This window comes from Pholcus phalangioides, unplaced genomic scaffold (genome assembly GCF_987345545.1).
Source record: "Pholcus phalangioides strain wild (caught in Gottingen) unplaced genomic scaffold, Ppha-v1.0 ptg000008l_1, whole genome shotgun sequence".
Classification (NCBI taxonomy): Eukaryota; Metazoa; Arthropoda; class Arachnida; order Araneae; family Pholcidae; genus Pholcus; species Pholcus phalangioides.
In genome coordinates, this window is record NW_028301601.1 from 14,914,205 (window position 1) to 14,935,245 (window position 21,041).

General features: G+C 41.2%; 1 protein-coding gene across 2 annotated transcripts in view; it reads right to left on the reverse strand.

Moving 5' to 3' along the window:
- Window positions 1-21,041, reverse strand: part of LOC149083882 (uncharacterized) — a 31,056-nt gene that overhangs the window by 3,435 nt on the left and 6,580 nt on the right. Inside the window, exon 3 of one of the 2 annotated variants that reach the window (XR_016192926.1) lies at window positions 11,349-11,469. The exons of the other annotated variant lie outside the window; for it this stretch is intronic. The gene's annotated coding sequence lies outside the window, so the exon portion shown is untranslated. Of the gene's footprint in view, window positions 1-11,348; window positions 11,470-21,041 lie in introns of those variants that run through there. 2 annotated transcript variants of the gene reach the window in all.

Consider the following 21,041-nt stretch of genomic DNA (forward strand, 5'->3'; position numbering starts at 1 on the left):
TTTTTTAAAGTATATGAATCGGTAGACTGGTATGTTCAGTCCGGAAGGCCCCTTGAAATTTTCCAGCTAATGGGCGTCCAGAAAAATCTGAGTCCACCCCCTTCCCTAGAACATCACTTTGCTTTTGGGCCCTATGGTGCAGTCAACATGGCCTTGCCGGTGGCCTATTGTCCATAGAAGAGGTGTACAATGGGACACGGTGCTATCATTTTCAAGTATGTAAATATGCAACATGTAACTAACAACATAAGTTGTTACATAACATTAGAGCATAGTTTCCCAAACTTTTTGTTTCATCGCCCCCCAATCCCAACTCCAGCCAATCCATAGGATACTATGTTACACCCGTAGCTTCTACCGCACCCCCCCCCCCCACACACAAATTGAGAACTAACGGACAACGCTCCTTTCCCCTCATTTATCCTGTCCTTTCCTAACTTTCCTCCGATTTTTGAATTGGAATATCTTGGCGAATATTGCACTTAGAAACATGGAATTTTGTATGTTGGCTTTGGGAGATAGATGCAGGGCAACAACTATCTAATTCGAAGTTAGAGCACAGGGAGAACCATACAAAAATTTAGATTTTTTTTTTATTTTGCTACACATTGTATTTTTACTCTCAAAATTGGTACAGAGTAATTTTTGAACGCTTTTTGAGCATTTTTTCAAATTGTGAAACCATACCTCTACGACGGACGTTTGATGAGATAAAGGCCGCGTTAGCACTTACAAGACACCCTGTATAATCAGACCCCTATACAACATACTTTTATTTGACGAATCCTACAATCGGACCTCGATATAACGAGCACATATTTAACAAATTTCATGATCGTACCCTGGTAATACGTATCATTTTCGCAAATTATCACTCATAAGTTTTTTTTTAACATTTATCAAATTTTCCAACCACGCTTGGGTATTATGCGTAATCACCGGTAAAATGTGACAATTAGTCTATATAATACGGAAACTTCATTTAAAATAAGTGTTACACCAAAACTCTGGAGTTAGGAATTCGCCAAATTATCCACTTACCGACGACATCCATTTATCCGGTGATTTATCAGAATTTGGTAAGAATTTGTTCCGAATTCGATGTCAAGGCTCCGAGGATCTATCTCCACTATCTATCTACGCTAATAGGTGTTTATTGGGGTATTTTTGCCCCTAACAGAGCTACGGCTAACAATGGGTTATTGTTACTCCAGATAGAGAGTTTTTTTTTTTACCTTCAGCCTGATAGCCGCAATAGCACGTGACGCTACTGTGCATGTTATAAGGTAAGCAAAGCCGTGTGTCTACACCAGAGATCTTTAACCTTTCGCTAGTCGCGAGCAGGGCCGTCTTAAGAGCTTCATGGGCCCCCGGGCCAAGTGGTTCTTCTGAGGCCTAGTAAATTCTAGAAAATTTCAACCGGATCTCATTTTTGTGAGGCCCCTCTTCTCTTGAGGTGCCCGGGTGGGCCCATGCTTTAAGATGGCACTGGTCGTGAGCACCCTTGCGGCAAGTTTGACATACCAATGCATGAAATCAGGATGATTTCAATCTTTCAATGCAATTTGTGCAAGGGACGTTGATCAAGTGCTCGCTAGCACGAGATCCGACACCAGCATCGAGTACTCTAGGTGCTTCAGGGAGCACCCTGGTGAAGATGCCTGGTCTACACGTTATGGTGTAATGCAGGGGGCGCGAAACCTCCGGCCCGCAAAAGTTGCTCCTGCGGAAAAGTATCAGTACTCAAAGTACGATACATGCCTAGATTACCATATTTCTTTAAAAAAAATTGGGATTTCCCGCCGACGATGACACAAAATAACTGATGACATTAAAGTAAAATTGACATTTACAGCCAAAGAAAGTTTTTCTTGACACAAAATAATTGTTGCCGCGAAGCTGGGCTAGAAGAGATATCGAGAACGGGATAAGCCCAGTGGCAAAGTTCATGCGTTCATTCAGCTAAAACAAGTAAAAGCAAGTATAAAATACGTTTTGTCAAAGCGAAAGTGAAGTTTTCAATTACAGCCGAAAAATTGTCAAGGCAAGTAAAGTTGCCAATTATGGCCGGAAAAAATTGTTAAAAACTAGTAACATTGTCAGTTACAGCGGAAAAATTCGTCAAATGCAAGTTAAATTTTACAGATAAAAACAAATTGGGCATGACGTCGTAACTGAGTTCTACACGTTGCTTGGATACTTTTCGAATTGGAAGTACGCCTCTGGAATCAACGGTTCCGCAGTAAAATGCGCAAAGAAGAATTAAGTAATTACTCTGTATATATGTCACTGCCAAAGCCCCAAGTTGGCCACTTCGCGAAGTGGCCAGTCCAGTTGACCTTGCTAATGTCAGAAATTCGGGCTTTGGCCGGTACCCATATGTCGATCCCTATATATGTATCACTAAGATATCGATATTCAGATCAAAGGATTTGATCGTTGGTGTTGCCATAGATGGCTAATTATACGAGGCATGTTTTTCAAGTACTAAGTACCGTTTTGAAATTCTGCAGCTGCAGCGCTGCGGTCGACAGACGCGCGCTGTGTACCTACATCTGTTGGCAAACCACAGACGCCATTACGGAAACATTCGACCATGTGGGTCAAGTGGTTTTTGTGAGGCCCTACCAGGCAAATTCTCGAAAATTTCAATCAGATCTAATTTTTATGAGGCCCCTCTTCTCTTGAGGACCTGTGGGCCGTGCCCGGGTGGGCCCATGCCTTAAGACGGCACTGGGTTGTGCATCCCTGGTTCTGAACAAGCGTCTGTCTACCTCCACAGAGGTTAACATGTGTCCTTACTAGGAGCATTACGAGGATTGTTTCTAGCTCTAGTCAACCAATCATGTTTACATGTGAATAGGGTGACCATACGTCCCGTATTACCCAGGATAGTCTCGGTTTTCTTTCTTTTTCTGGCCGTCCCGACTTTTGGCAATAGTGTCTCGGTTTTTCCATGACGCCTACTTGGATTTTTAGTCTTTATTGAAGTCAAAGATTGAAATTATTTTTCAGCTCATAAACTATGTTATGATAATTACAACTATAAATAAGAACATTAATCTCCTACATTTGTCTTGGTGAACATTTTATTTTTAATCCACTGAAATTTGCAGTAATGCTTCGTTTCCCGCCATTGCGAATTTTCTGTAATTTCAGCAATATTTGGCAACTTTGTTCATGTTTAGCGCCGTTTTTGGCAATATCCCGTATTTCTCTCGAGGAAATATGGTCAGCCTAATTACGAAGGAAAACGGGGCTTACCGGCAGCAATCGTAAATCAACTTTTTCTCGCATTGAATCCGTTCAAGGAATAGGTGAATCGATGGATGAGCAGTTCAAATAAGTCTAATTGGCAACAAAATTGCAATTATGATCGCGCATCAACAACGTCTGCAAACAAATGAGTAACATGGCGCAACGGTGATAATTAATTCCTTATCCAATTCTTCAATCTACGTGACATGCAACGCCACCTGTACTCTCCCCCCCCCCCCACTCCTATGGTATACTAGCGTCATCTTTTCACGAAATTAATTAGGCTACTTCAAAGGAAATTTCAGTGTTGGAGAACAGTGGAATGGAATGTCAGAAAGACAGAATTTAATTTTTCTTCTCGCTGCCCAGCACGAAGGGGCTGCCTGGCGACTTACAGACTGCCCTTGTTAGCTATGAAGGGGTATGGAATGTGTACTCTTCATCGAGCTTATATTACTGGAGGGAGCATCCAGCCGCCGCGACATCGAATGCAAGAAATCACGTGACTCGGTGAATAACACAGTTCCCGCCTGACAATTTCGCCATTGAAATGTCCAGTTCGGTCTCTAAATATTGGGTTTCAAAGATTAAGAAAAAAGGATAGAGAGAAAGAAAGACCTCATCTAAAATAAAGTGGGGAGAAGTGATATATATATCGCCTGTCCTGACCGTATGAGTGACTGAATAACCGCATGAGTGAACATATGAATGATGGTATGAGTGACGAAGTGAGCTGGACATTTACCCTCTGATATTACACCTGCGCTAAAATTATTTGATGTTTCACTGCGAATTCCGAATTCTTAGGGCCCGTTAAAGTAATACGTAACGGCCTATAAGGTGAGAAGGAGATGAGGGAGTTCATCTTTGCAGATCATTCACTCAACCATACATTCACTCACACTCACATACTCAAATGGTCACTCAACTTGGTCATTCATTCAGTCACTGACTCGGTTAATCATATGATCACTCACTTGGTCACTCATAAATTCAATCACTCGGTCACTTATACAATCAATCGCCTGATCACTCATATGGTCAATCACTCGGTCACTCATAAATTCAATCACTCTTTCACTCACTTGGTTGCTCGCTTAATTACCTGATCACTGATATGGTCAATCACACAGTCACTCACTTGGTTAGTTATACGGTTAATCACTCAGTCATTTAGCCTATATGGTCACTCATGTGGCCAATCACTTACCAAGTATCTAAGTGAGTGATTGACCGCATGAGTCACTCATATGGTCAATCACTTACTTAGTCCTTCGGTCACTCAAACGGTCAATCACTCGATCACTCTGTTATTGAATTGGTCACTCATACGGCCACTCACTTGATCATTCGTATGGTCAATCTCTCGGTCACCGTCTTGATCACTCATATGATCAATCACTCTGTCACTCATACCGTCAATCACTTGGTCACTCATACATTTAAATACTCGGTCACCCACTTGGTCACTCATATGGTCAATCCTCTAGTAACTCTTTCGGTCACTCATGTGTCAATCCTCTAGTAACTCGTTTGGTCACTCATAGGGTCAATCCTCTAGTAACTCTTTCGGTCACTCATGTGTCAATCCTCTAGTAACTCGTTTGGTCACTCATATGGTCAATCCTCTAGTAACTCACTTGGTTTTTCATATGGTCAATAACTCGGTCACTCATACGGTCACTCACTTGATCGTTTACATAGTCATGCAATCACTCACGTTCACATACTCATATAGTCACTCACTTGGTCATTCACTTGGTCACTCATACAGTCAATCACTTGTATAAACATACGACCACTCAGAGCATTCCTACAGTCACTCATTTATACAGTCAATTTCACATTCACACATATGGTCACTCACTTGGTCAATCATATGGTCAATCCTCTAGTAACTCACTTGGTTTTTCATATGGTCAATAACTCGGTCACTCATACGGTCACTCACTTGATCGTTTACATAGTCATGCAATCACTCACGTTCACATACTCATATAGTCACTCACTTGGTCATTCACTTGGTCACTCATACAGTCAATCACTTGTATAAACATACGACCACTCAGAGCATTCCTACAGTCACTCATTTATACAGTCAATTTCACATTCACACATATGGTCACTCACTTGGTCAATCATATGGTCAATCCTCTAGTAACTCACTTGGTTTTTCATATGGTCAATAACTCGGTCACTCATACGGTCACTCACTTGATCGTTTACATAGTCATGCAATCACTCACGTTCACATACTCATATAGTCACTCACTTGGTCATTCACTTGGTCACTCATACAGTCAATCACTTGTATAAACATACGACCACTCAGAGCATTCCTACAGTCACTCATTTATACAGTCAATTTCACATTCACACATATGGTCACTCACTTGGTCAATCATATGGTCAATCCTCTAGTAACTCACTTGGTTTTTCATATGGTCAATAACTCGGTCACTCATACGGTCACTCACTTGATCGTTTACATAGTCATGCAATCACTCACGTTCACATACTCATATAGTCACTCACTTGGTCATTCACTTGGTCACTCATACAGTCAATCACTTGTATAAACATACGACCACTCAGAGCATTCCTACAGTCACTCATTTATACAGTCAATTTCACATTCACACATATGGTCACTCACTTGGTCAATCATATGGTCAATCCTCTAGTAACTCACTTGGTTTTTCATATGGTCAATAACTCGGTCACTCATACGGTCACTCACTTGATCGTTTACATAGTCATGCAATCACTCACGTTCACATACTCATATAGTCACTCACTTGGTCATTCACTTGGTCACTCATACAGTCAATCACTTGTATAAACATACGACCACTCAGAGCATTCCTACAGTCACTCATTTATACAGTCAATTTCACATTCACACATATGGTCACTCATTCAGTCCCTCACTTAGTCATTTATACGGTCGCTCACACTCGTACATTCAGTTTCACACTCACTTGGTCACTCATACAGTCACTCCAGACGAAATGTCAGGTGCGAAATTTTCGGGGGTGAAATGTCGGAGGCAAAATCTCCGGATCCCCTCACGGATACCTGCAATCCAGTTCCGCATCACTTAAGTGGCCTACAACACATTACATGATCACTTTAGTCATCCCGCTGTACAGTTACAGATCTCCTAAGTGACCCGCAGCACAGTTAGAGATCACTCAAGCAACCTACGTCACATTTAAAAATCACTTTGGTCTGAAACTGTGCCGCAAATCCCTATTCACGGCACATTCTCAGATCACTTAAGTGACCCGCGACACATTTGAAGCTCCCGTGCACAGTTCAAGATCACTCAGGAGGAGCAGCATATTTTCAGATGACTTGAGTGATCGTCGCACAATCCCAGACCACTAAAATATTCTTCGCCCTCTTCGCAGATCAGTAAAGTGACTCGTCACGTATTTATAGATCACCGAGGCACATCGCCAAATCACTCAACTCACTCGCGGCATATTTGCAGATCACTTGAGCGATCTACAGCATCTTCACAGATCACTTGATTATGTGACCCACGATACGTTTTCAAATCAATGAAGTGCCCCGATTCAAAAGGGTAGCACTGAGTCTTGAGCTTCAGCGTAAGGACTTCATGACGTCATCACCGAACGAATGAGAGACGCAGAACGTGGAACGTCATCAATTGTGGGAGGGGCGAAGAAACGAGGAACGAATCATCGCACAGATTGATGACGTCACTGATGAGGTGGGCCGTAAAACCTGATTTTTTAATTTTCGCTTTCAAGAATTGAGTGACGTCATCAGATCCTTCGCGTGACGTCTTCTAATGATAAAGCAATGTAAAACCGCTGTTTATTGATGATTTGTTTACTAGAGTAATTATCCTCGAAACATTACCAGTTTTTTTGAGCAGAAGCCTCAAATGTTCTCCATTACCAGGACATTTAATTCAAATTTTTAGAAAAAATATTTGATTTTTGAGCGATGTTTTTCCGGGCTCATTCATGCAATGTTAAGTCAATGGGAAATTGCTTTTCTACGAGAACAGAATTGCCAGAAATGTCGGAATCTTGCTCAAACTTGCAAAAGGAATTGGCTTTTAAATGCAAATTGTTTTTTAACGTTATTCAGAAATCCAACGATTCACATAAATAATGTGTTTTCTGAAAATATGTAAAATACACAACGCAGAATCAATTCTATTCACACCAGTGATCGCAATTAATGTCCTCTTTATTCTCTCGGTGCTAGGGCTAACTGTGAAAAATCAGCTTCTTCCCATTACTTTAGCTCTCGCACCGTGGCACGCAGGCCACATTTTATAGTCGTGTGAATAAAAAATAGCCAACCACTCACTCAAGTGACGCACGCGCGCGCGAATGATTATCAAATCACTTTATCAACTTGTGGCACGTTTGCTAGATAGCTTAAGCGACCCGAAGCACGCATCTAAATCATTTGAGTGACCAGCGGCAAGGTTCACTTATAATTTGCACGTGGTCTTATGTGGATTGCAGATTACTTAGGTGGCTGCCAGGCATTTCCAGACCATTCGAGAAGGGCGGCGCCATTCTTCCAGGACCGTCTTATAAGAGCATCATGGGCCCCCCCCCCGGGGCAAGTGATTTTTCTGAGGCCCTACCAGGCAAAATCTTGAAAATTTCAACCGGATCTCATGGGCCCATGCCTTAAGACTACATTGCCTGCATTTGAAGAAGCATCTGGGTGGTCAGCGCCATGACGACGATGATGGGGGTCAAAACGGCCGTGTTGCAGTGGTTGTCAAATCAGGGGGCAGACTTTTATGAAGATGGGATTCAAAAGCTGGTTGTACGATACGATAAATACCTTAATAATGGTGGAAATTATGTTAAGAAGTAGATTAAGGTACAGGCTTTCATGTGAAAAAAAATAGTTAAGGAAAACCAACTCTTATTTTCTTTTTATTTCAAAACGGTACTTACTTAAAACACACGCTACGTAAATGTCCATAATTATCACAAAAAAAAAGCAGTGCCTAAGCGGGGATAACCCCGAATCATAGGGATGTATAGGGGCCAGCGAAAGCCAAAATTTCATACAGATCTCGCGCCTCTCTGTACGTATACGTACTGTCAAAGAGGCGCTGGTAGCTTTTATACATCTGGAAATGCGTAGGAGAATTTTTTTTTTTTTCAAGCAGAGCACAACTCATGTCTATCACCATCTATGGGCGATTTACTACCCAGTGAGTTGTGCCGGAAGTGTAACTGTGTGTGTACCTAACAGTCTGAATGCATATGTAGCGTTGTGTTTGATTTTTCAGTGCCGCCATCTATATTCCACAAGTGAAGTGAGTGATGTGTTATGATTGAATTACATTTGTGCTGTTTGTAGGTCCGTTGCTCTCTGCGGTGAGACTTTTTAAAGGGGAGATCGGCTCGCATTCGCGCCTTGTTGAGAACCACCGATGTGCGTGTATACCTACTCTCAAAAAGCTGTTCCAAGCTTTCATGCGCCAACAAATGCGTAGAAGCTGTATAAGCATGAAGCTATATGCATGGCCCCCAGACTACTTTACCGCCACCAACTCTAGTCATATATCGCCACTTCCAATTATTGGAGTTGGGTGGGGAAATGAAGGCGCGCTATCTATCGGTGGTTGCCCCAGGCTCTATCGGTAAAGAAATTATTCGGATGTTCTTTCTTTTGGCTGGATTCGAACCCATGGACCTTGACGGCAACTTTCACGAGAGCATCTTACCACTGGGGCGCAGGGCCAGGCGCCTAGGCTGGGATCTTTTGCGATCACCCGGTAAGGCTTTTCCCCGAGCCCTTCTGTAGTTAATTCATAGCGTGAAAATGCAAAAAATGATGAGAATTATCCTGGACCCCAGGGCTAGAGCCATGTCAGCCCCACCCGTGTAGTGGGCATGGCTGTATGTATATTCGTGGAAAGTATCAACCTCTTGCAACACGAATGACGTACATGAGTTCTATATGTTGTTTGGATAATTTTTTCCAGTTAGAAGTGTGCCTGTAGGATCAACGGTTCACCAGTAAAATGCGGCAAGGGAAATTATGTAATCGGCCTGTATAGCTTTCTCTAGTAATGTGTATGCAGCTCCCACATTTTTCAAGGCCTATGCGAGCTTTTTATGATTTCCCGGGAGTGCATACGTAGCTCCCACACACATAGGAGCACGGAAGCTTCCTACGTATTCCTAGGGCTCAAAGGAAGTGCAAGAAACAGAAGAATATTGGATATGTGTTTTCACAGTAACTTTTGCGCTGCCATCTACTGTAGAATACAGCGTCTGGTGAATGTTGACGTTGAAATGAATATGGGGAAGATTCGTTGAATTCATTTTTTTATTTGCATTTATTACAAGCGATCTTTTTTGTCTGCACACAATTATATGTTTAAATATACAGGGTGAACGCGACCTGTTCTGCCAGACGAAAGGGGGTGATAGACGAGCCCAAGTGAAAACCCTACCAACCATGTCCCGTTTCCGAGTTATGGGGGAAAAAATGCGCGTCAAGTCTGAAAAAAAAAACCAAATTTGTGAAGGTTCTGAAAGACTTAAACGCAAACCAAGAACATATTTGGAGAGAACCAAAAAAAGATAATATTAGGTGACACCAATTTCATTAAAATATCTGGATTTAATGGCGTGCTACAAGCGCTGAAAGGTTGGCCAAGTTCAAAATCGAATTGTCGCCAACATTTTTAATCGTCGATTCCGCAATCACCCTTCTAGCTACAACCGGTCAAATTCACCAAATACTTGTTACCATTGCACCCAAATTCGAAAGAGTCTACAATATAAACCACGTTATCGATCTAGTTCAGGAGAAATTCAGCCTTTTGTTTGAAGCTTTTTTGTCGAAGTGCACGTTTTAGTAGATTTTGGCGACAATTAGATTTGTTCGCTAATCTCTCAGCGCTTGTAGCTCGCCATTTAACCATGATATCATGATAGAAAGGGGAGAGGGGGGGGGGGGGCTTGTCAAAACATCCTAATACGATTTTTTCAACAAAATCAAACCATCGCCAAAATCTGTAACCGCCCATTCCGAATTTTCGTCGAATGTATAGATATTTCGACAAACTGATTTCAGTGTTTTGCGAACAAAACGCTGAATTTCTCCTGAACCAGAACACCGATATGGCTTTACTCTACACTCTTTCGAAAGCTGGAAGTTTATTGTAAATTTGACCGATTGTAGCTCTGAAGGATGTTTGCGGAATTGGCGATTAAAAATTCTAAGGACAATTCGATTTTGAACTACGCCAATTTTTCAGCCAGGGCTGTCTTAAGAGCATCATAGACCTCCGGGCCAAGTGATTTTTCTGAGGTCTTACAAGGCAAATTCCCGAAAAATTCAACTACTTCTCATTTTTCCGAGGCCCCCTCTTCTCTTTTAAGATTGCAGTTAAGACGGCACTGTAGCTCGTCATTAAATTCAGGTATTTTAATAAAATTCGTCTCACTTTATAACATTTTTTCTGTGTCTCTCCAAATATGTTCTTACTTTGTGTATAGGTCTTTCAGAACCCTCACAAGTTTGGGTTTTTCATACTTACCGCATTTTTCCGTAATCAATTATCCACTGTAACTCGGAAACGGTTCGAGATAAGACTGAGTTGGTAGGGTGTTTCATGTTCCAATTGAACTCATATATTCCCCCCATTCATTTGACAGAACAGGTCACGTTCACTCTTTATACATGGGCCCCCACGTCCTGGAGCAGGACCCCTAGGTTGGGACCTACGACGGGCCCCTCAAAAGAGAATTTATAGCATGAAAAAAAAATGAGAATCGTCCCGGGCCCCAGGGCTTAAGCCCTGTCAGCCCCAAACTTGTTGGGGGGTGGGGGCATGCCTGTATATACTGGACATTCAGTATAAAGTCAATGGTCGATAACGATCCGTAGCGTTATTCTTTTCATCACGGTAAGATTCGCGGTCGATAGTGTTTTGCCATCTTCTGTATTGCGGGAGAACAAGCTTGGGGTGTTGGACACTGTTCGGATGGCAGCATACCATGGGTATGTAGTTGTGAATCCATCCACAGCGTATCGGATGGTTGCCGGACCTTATCGCTCTCCGGGCGCTGTAACATATCCGGACGTCGACGCAACGTCCCAATCTTCCCAAATCGGTCATGCAGGGCGTTTCCACTTCTTTCGGATACACTATCCTCGTCTTTGCTGATCGGATCCCGTTATCACCTGTCGATGAGAATAAAACAAGCATTACGCCGAGTTTAGCGACTCGGTTTATACCATCATATTACTATGTATATACGGTGGGCTGACCCAGGGCCGTCTTAAGGGCATAATGGACCCTCGGGGCAAAGTGATTTTTCTGAAGCCCTTACCCAGGGCCGGTCCTAGAAATTCTGCAGGCCCTCAAGATACGACTATCTGAAAGAGGTTTTTTTCTTCACCTCTATTACCTTGATACAGTGGTTCTCAAAGTGCTGGTCACGACCCCGTTAGGGGGGGGGGGGTGTAACGGTGATGATTTAAGAGATGTCACGAGAGAATTTCCTGAATAAAAACATTCTGATGAGAGTAAATATGTCAAATATGTTCTTTGAGGTGGGGGAGGCCCCATAGTAGGCGCACCTGTGCTTGTGTTTTTCTTATGGGTTTTGGGAAAATGTCTGCCCTTCTGAGCTTTTTGTACATGTATAACATGTAACGCATTGAAATTCTAAATAAATTTAATTAAATTAATTTTACATAAAATTTACTGAATATAATTTGATGAAAAATCTTATTGAATCAAGCATCACAAATGTGCTTTTGCCCACTTTTATGAGAAAACTTGAAAATTAATAAATTAAAATATTTATTCTGAATAAAAAGAAAAAAATCATTAATTGAAAATGCAAAAATCGCTCTCCTCCTAGTTTTTAAAATCGTGATTCTCCACGTTGAATTGTTGATTCTCCGAAGTAACAGCCCCGAGTTCAAACGTTTGTGATCGGAGACGTACGCAAGAGAGAACATAGGGGGCCCCGTGCCCTCCCAAAGACGATCAAAAATTGAAATTATCTTCAAATATTTTAGTAAAAATGTTTCAAATATTGAAAAAAATAAATATTGAAAGAAAATACCTTTTTTACTGTATGTTATCTTTATCCATTTCTGTTAATGTAAAATGCTTTTTTGAAGGTTAGTAGCTCAAAATTTTCTTTTGGAGAAATTCCTTATGTTTCCCCCCCGAAACCCAATGTGCCCCATCTAAAAGTCGATCTTGCGTATGCTAATGCTCGTGACCAGGGGGCAGAGTATTGTAATATGGATAGGTATGAGATGCAGCTTGGGCAACGCAAATTCTACCACAAGTCATTATCATTGTTTGTCGCTTGCAAGGCGCTTGATCATTGTTTGTCGCATCGTAATCTTGATGGTCGTTTGTGTGTGTAGCACCAATAAGAAACAAACTCCAATCCAATCCGAAAGTGCATATGCACCATGGAATGGTTGATAGCACTTATCGCAGCAAATCTGTGAGACAAATATGGTACTCTTGCTTTTGGTGACGTGCCGTTCGTTGTTCGTGCACTAAAAACCACCCTCTACCGCATTTTCTATTGCGATTCAACTGCACATTCTACGATCAAAAATGCTAGTTTAAAAGTCTTATTATATCGCCTCTAAAAGTTTGTCCCACTAATTTAGAATCACCCTGTATTAAATGTGAGAAACACGAATGAACTGGAGGAACCTCCCTTTCGTCATCTCTCTATCAAATAAAACCATCATAATTATTTGAAATTAACGACCGGTTTTTGATTAATGTGCCGCATGAGAAAAAAAATATACGATATTAGTTATTATTTTCTAAGCAAAATAATATTATCATCCTGGAAGAAGGTAGGGCTCTCTCTTTGTGTGAGATGGGGGAAGGCACGAGAACAAAATATGGTCCAAAGGAGGCCATGGGCTAAAAAAAGGTTTAAAACTACTACACTGCTCAAAACAATTAGGAGAGCACATGGTTTTAACAAAATTACGCAAAGATGTATACGGATAAGTAACATAAAATGAATCATCCATAATTTAAAGCCTAGCAGGAAACGGAAGAAGAAAACTTCATATGCAAATCAAAGTTCATGACGTCAAAAAGGAGATAAGGGCAGAAATCGGGATGTTGCAGAAACGTCTGTTTTACTGCCGTAACTGTGAAATTCGATTGCGCAGAGACAAGGTGACTTGAGGATGTCTCAACAACGTGATTTACCGGAATCCATGGCATGGCGTGTTATAGGCAGACTGGAATCCGGGCAAACACAACGTAGTGTCGCGGACGCTGTTGGAGTCGCCAGAAGTGTTGTTGCAAGGCTGTGGAATCGATTCCAAGAAACAGGAAATGTTAGACGTCGACCAGGGCAAGGTCGGCCACGCGCCACTACAGCAACTGATGACCGGTATGTACGGTTAACAGCCCGTCGAAACAGAACAGAGAATGCTACGCAGCTGCAAAGACGGTTGCAGCCAAACAGTACGTAATCGGCTTCATGAGGGAGGGCTCTATGCACGTAGGCCAATGGTCTGCATTCCGTTGACCCCACGCCACCGTGCGGCCCGAAGAAGATGGGCTGCTGAACATCGAGATTGGGAGCAACATGATTGGAGCCAAGTGCTGTTTACAGACGAGTCCCGATTCAGTCTGGAGTGTGACACCCTACGTGTTCTGGTGTGGAGGGACAGGGGCACTCGAAATAACCCCGCATTCGTTCGTGAAAGGTCACAATACAGACGAGCTGGTTGGATGGTATGGGGTGGAGTCAGCATGGGCGGACGTACGGACCTGCATATCATTCGCAATGGCACTTTGACGGCCCGAAGGTATGCAGACGAGATACTGCGACCTCATGTCATCCCTTACGCTGGAGCCATTGGAGATTCCTTTGTTTTCCAGGATGATAAGGCCCGACCGCATAGAGCTCGTCTGGTTGAGAACATGCTTGAAGCTGAAACAATACAGCGTATGGAATGGCCAGCGTGCTCTCCTGACCTGAATCCAATCGAGCATGTTCGGGACATGCTCGGACGACGCATTGCTGCGCGACCAAGGCCGCCTGTTACTGTCCGAGACTTGCAGATTGCACTTCTTGAGGAGTGGAACAGTATTCCCCAAAGTCTGATCGATAACCTCATCGCATCCATGGCAAACAGGTGTGCAGCAGTCTTAGCTGTTCGAGGAGACCACACGCCCTATTAAAACTCATGCATCATGTCTAAACAGTACTTTTTTTTATCGTTTACATGTAACCAAATTGTTGCCCTAAATCATCTTTTCATGTTTTTTCCATATTCTCAAAGAATTAAAGCTTAATTCCAAATTTTTTTACGTCTTTTTTCTGTATTGCGCATTGATACGCGTGTACTATCCATTGTATGCCAATACGTGGCTGTCTCGCACGGTTTTCTTCACTTTTTTGCTTGCTCCCCTAATTGTTTTGAGCAGTGTATAACATCAGGGGATTAAAATACATAGGAGAGATATCTTTCAAATGGAATTTTTGTTGTCACCTATCGAATGAAGTTATTATAATTTTTTTCTTGAAATTGATAACTGGTTTTTGATTAATGCACTGTATGAAAAAAAAACCCAATAATGTATGATAATAAATGCTATTTTATAATTAATAATATTAATTAAATTCTTAAATTTACTTCAAATTTTTAGCGGTTGATATTTGTATGAGATAAAATTAGATCAGTGAAACAGCTTGTAACCGAAAAAGTGTTAATTAAAATCGAATTCAGGTTCACATATTAATTTTGTCGATTACAATCACAGGCAGCTGTGGACGGCACCAGACCAGACCAGAATTGAACGTTTCCGTCGCTGCCCAGCCTTTGCAGGCTGTCTGGCGACTTACAGATCACCAGGGGTGGTATGAGAAGGAAAAAGACAAGTTTGTGCATGTGTGTAAGGTATGTAGTGTATGTGTGTGTGTAGAGAATGAATGAGCCAGGAGAGTATTGTTTACAAATCTTCGCGAAATGAATGCTCATCGAGATAAAACACAACACAATCGAAGAACAACGGGGAAATGTCTTAAGGGAAGTAGCTGATGATATGCTACCCAAAAACCCCAACATTATAAATATTTACATAATCGAGAGACACTAACCAGAGATGTTTGAGGTACTGTTGAACCGTCATCAGTCATATAACCATAATCAAGAACGTCAAAGAAAAAGTTATAATGAAGACATGACACATACCATCTCTGTATTGTAATAACATCAGTTTCAACACGACACGAACCCAATGCACCATTTTATGCAAGCGCAAATTATGAATAAATGAGAAAAATTATTAATTGCGAAAAAAACAACAACATATAAATGCCTCTGAATTGCGATCACAGCATCCGCAATATCAAACAAAACTGACATTAGATTGATAAATTGTTTTGAAAAAAAAAAAAAAAAAAAATCAAAATCATGAAAATGTTCTGCAAATTACATCAATTCGTCACCCAATCCACGCTCAGCAAGTCCATTGGCCTAGAGTGTACTGTGGGTATTCTAGGGTCATAATAGACAATTTCTCTAAGATGCGGGTGTTCAGAAGATCGTAGCCTGTCAAAATGAGCATTGGCAAGCTCCTTGATATAGTCCAAGATTAGTGGTAAGTCAAGATCTTTACGGATGTTTTTTCCTCTCACATACCAGGGGGCTCTGGTAAACTGACGAAGAATGATGTTCTGCTGTGTCTGTAAACGTTTCATATTTGCAAGACTGGAATGAGCCCACACTGGGGCAGCATACGTCAGAATAGGACGAATAATAGTTTTAAAAAGAATTACTTTATTCCTCAACGTTAGCCTGGCCTGTGGGAATGTGATTCTGGATAGCATCCCAACTGCTTGTGAGGCCTTATTTCTTACGTACATCACCTGAGGAGAAAATGAGAGCGACTTATCTAGTATACAACCTAGATACTTGACTTGGAGTTTTCTTGTCAACACCGTATTGCCGATGTATATGGGAGTTCTTGGAAACATGTACCGTCTTGTGAAGAGAATATATTGACATTTTTGATGATTCAACTTTATATCGTTGTCTTGGCACCAGTCCTCAACGTCTTCAGTTGATTCTTGTAAATTTTCAATACATTTTTTCCCTTTTTTGTGATTGGTCAACAGGATGGCATCGTCAGCAAATAGACCAAGCATTCCGCGCTGAGGAGCTGGGAAGTCATTGATGTATAGCGCAAAGAGCAGTGGTCCCAAACAAGAACCCTGCGGGACAGACGCTCTTATTGGTCTAACAGTTGAGAGACAGTTGCCATTTTTGACTTGGAATCTTCGATTGGAAAGGTAACTGTTTAAAAAGATGATGAAATAGTCAGGCAAACCCAGGTCAATTAGTTTGGATAATAAGGTCGTGTGATTCGTTTTGTCGAAGGCCTTACATATATCCAGACAGAGAGCACAGACATGTTCCTTGTAGTTGAACGCAGTCATCACGAACTCGGTAACTCTGTGCAGCTGAGTGACGCAAGAATGTCCCCGCCTGAATCCGTGCTGCTCACTTCGAAGAATGCTGTTGAAGGACAGGAAAGCGTCAAGACGTGAAATATAGATACGTTCAAAGACTTTAGAAATGTTACTGAGTAAGCTGATAGGTCTGAAGTTTTGAGAGAAAAGTGGGTCAGTTCCAGATTTATGAAGAGGTTTGACAATAGAAAGTTTCCAGACATTAGGAAAATAGCTTGTCTGAAGCATGCTATTAAATATATTAGTGAATGATTTGAGGATAGAAAGAGGAAGATTTTTAAGAGCGAGATTTGAAATTTCATCATGACCAGAAGCTTTTTTAGTTTTGAGTTTGTTAATCATGCCCCTGATTTCGTCAACATTGGTCAAACCGGCAGCACCCATTCCGCGCAAGGCATCCGAGCGAACTCTATCCAGGAATTCTTGAACTTTTCCATGATGAGCTGAAGCAATACTTCGGGATTGCAGACTGTTTGGCATGAATTGCTTTTCATAGTTATCAGCAAACGTTTCAACAATCTCTTCATTTGTATACAACAGTTGACCTTGTTCGTTTGTAATTTTGTCCACCGCTGGAGATTTTCGTTTACAGATTTTCCACGCCTTCCAAAGTGAGCCATCGGATGCTGTGGCCTCCTCAATGAAGTGGGTGAATCTCTCATTGACATATTCAGTTGTTTCTTGTCTTATTTCCTTTTCTAGTCTGTTTAGAGTGGTTTTGTCAGACCGTCTTCTAAATCTTTGCCAGAGTTTTCGGACCCGGTTTTTTAGTCTGATTTTGTCCCGTAATTCTTCCGAAATGCCAAATCTGTTTTCTTTTGCCTTAATCTTCCTGGTAGAGGCTTGAATAGCTGTTTTAATTTGTTCAGTCACATCAACTACTGCATTTTCAATACAGTTCGTCGTCAATTCCGCTGAGTTCCACACTGGTAATGTTTCCAGCGTAGAGCGGAAGATTTCCCAGTTGGTAACCAGTTGATATGGAATATCCTTTGGTCTAGTTATATCGATGGTGAAAATAATAGGGTTGTGAGTTGAATTAAGTTTGGCAGTTGTTTCGAAAAAGATGTTGTGCCTGAAGTTTTTGGAGATTCCATAGTCCAGAACATCGGGTCGATAAAATCGACTAGTAGGATAATTGGTTGGAATGTTCGATGAATGAATGCACAAGCAATTATTCCTACAAAATCTTTCTAGAACTCTACCTTGTCTATTTGTGGAATGGCTGAAGAATGTAGGGCTTTTACAGTTCCAGTCGCCAGCAATTAGTACCGGATTGTTGATATTAACGAGATAGTTTAGGAGATTGATATCAACATGGTTATTAGGTGGTTTGTAAATTGCACAAATGGTTATTGGTGATCTGTTGATGAAGATGTTTACTGCCAAAGCTTCCATTTCAGTTGAAGAAGGAATCGAAAGTTTTTGGTGAGGAATGTCCTTTTTAACGAACACCGCAATTCCACCACCCCTTCCATGTAGACGGTCTTCACGTAAACAGACAAAATTAGAGATATTGGAAGTATGAGAAGGTTTTAAAAAACTTTCACAAACCAGTGCTACATCAATTTGTAGGTCATAGAGTAATTGTTTGAATTCTTGTAGTTCCTGTTTAAGCCCAGTGGCATTCCATGCCAGAATTTTCAGCGGTTTGCTGATAGTTGACACTGGTGTATTAATTTTTGAGCGCTGAAATAAAACCAATCAGAATTTGAATAAGGTTATGAGCCTTGTCTTCAGAAATGCCCATATTGACCAAAAGTTCTCGCACAACATTGGAAAAGTTCTCGATGTTGTTCTTCTGTGAATTCTCCACTGTTTCATTAGTAGTTGAAGACATACAAACTGAATGTACAGACGCATCAGTGACATCAGTTTCATCAATGACAAGGTAAGGTACTGGCATTTGCCTGTTTACAGAATTATTATAAGATTTGGAAAGTTCAGACGGCTTAACTATGTGATCGCCGAAAGAATCATCACGATTATTAAGATGTTTGTTGAATTCATGAATTACATCTGTGAAATTAATTCCAAATTGATTATTTTTGTAATCTAATATTTTCACTTGCTCGGCTTCGTTATACTTTCTGTTCAGCTCCTCGACCAGTTCGGCTTCCGTGAGATGCACTTTGCCTATTCCAAGAATATGTGGTCCCTTTAAGACTTCGTCTACAGAACGTTGTAATACCAACGGGATTGTACTAGCCTTGACCCAAGGATTTGACTCCGTTTTAGTAGACAACTCATTTTCAGAAAAGTTGTTTTCCCCATTTCTATCTCTTCCTCGTTCTAAAACTACGTTATTTCCTACGCTGCCTAGAAGGGGGAAATCTCGAAGCGAAGGTGGAAGCTTGGAGATGAAGGTTCTTCCAGATTCACCTGTGGAAGCAGGTCTGGCAGGGCACTTAGAATACGTTCCTGTATGAGGGCCTCCACAGAAGTAACACTTTATCTTGTTCAGATCTCCCTTAACCAAGCAGCTTCTAGTACTGTGTCCTTCTGAACAAAATGCGCATATGGCTTGATTATGGCAAAAATAACTTGTATGTCCGAATTTCATGCAGTTCCTGCATTGCAAGGGAAAACGATTTCCTCTGTATCTTTCAATCTCTATTGGAACCCCGTCGATGTCGACCAAGTTGGCAATTTCTTTAGAGTTGATCGGAACTTCCACCAAGAAGAGCGGGAGTACTCTTCCTGAAGTATAGTTTTTGAGATTGCATACTTTTATCACATCGAATCCTTGTTTTGATAAGTCATTAGTGATGTCAGAGTGGTTAACATTTGCTGGTAGACCACGTATTACGAATTTCAAGGACCTTTCACTATTCATTTGGTACGTATGATACTCGAACCTGTTATCGTCCAAGAACCTTGTGACGTTCCTGTGATCATTTTCACTAAATAAATTTAACAGAATGTTCTTCTCTGTCGTTTTAGACACTGGAGCAAATTCACAATTGTTTTTTATATCTCGAAAGGTTGCAAGCCAGTTGGATCCCCAAGAGGATAAGACAATTTGGGGTACATTAACTTTTTTTCGTCTTCTGTTGACTTGAGTGAATTCATCGTTGTCACCATTAGGATAATCATTGTCAATTCTAGATTCTACCCTACTCGGTTCCACTGAATCCGACTCTGCATTGCACTCTCCAACCCCACCTGAGTCTCTCACTGGACTTCGATGACTTGTTGAAGCGATTGCAAACTCATTTGTTGATTTATCTTCAAATATGGGGGTAGCAGTAGCTCCAGTGGAGTTGTTATTTCCCGTGGAGAGCATCACCTCATTTGCTCTTGTAGACATCTTTTTTGCCTTTTTTCTAGCTTTTGATCTCTGTGACTTCGTCAATTTTGGCTGATTATCTGGCTCGTCAGTTGTGACCATGGAACCAAGTGCTGGATCCGGTTTCTCTTTCGAGATCCTGGATTGAAGAGACGGCAGATAACGATCTGAAGTTTTTGCCATACATGCATTAGATGGAGGGGCCTTGGCAACAGTGATATTTTTGTTAGCATGCTTGTCACTTTTAGAGTTCTTGGTTTTCAATTTTCCCACGTTGAATCTGCTTTTTTCGTTGCCATTGCCTTCGTCAGGGATCACTGAATTTCCAGTTACAGATGGCAAAACTGGATTAGCCGTTGAATTAGATAACTTAACACAGTCGGAAAGTTCCTTGGTGATCCTATTTACTAGTGCCGGATCATCATGATCAGTATCAGTGTCAGAGTCCGATCGTTTTTGCTGAGGCTTATCACACTCATTCGGCACTGGGCATTGAGATGACACAAGTTTGGATAACACACATCTTTTCAACTTCTTTTTAAGGGCTTCATTATGCTTACGTGATTTACATTTACTTGAAATATGACGCTTTTTACTGAAACCATTGATTGAGGCCTTCACCAAATTATCAGATATGTTGGCATCATCATCACAACCTTCACTGATAGTAACAAATTTACCCAATTTCTCAACATCAGAATTAGGTAGTAGTGTGACATTATTATTCATGACAAGTTCTTTTACCAAACAATCGGTTACATTGACATCATTGATACCATGTTCATCATTACAGACCACATTACCCAGAATTATAGCATCAACAACATCTGTATTGTTAACATTGACTTTTGGGTTACTATTATCATTATCAAATGCTAGCTTTTCATTTACACCACACTTGTCATGATCATTATCATGAATAACTCTGTTTGATACATACATGGAACCATTAACTGATTTGATAACATTTTCGTTCGATTTGT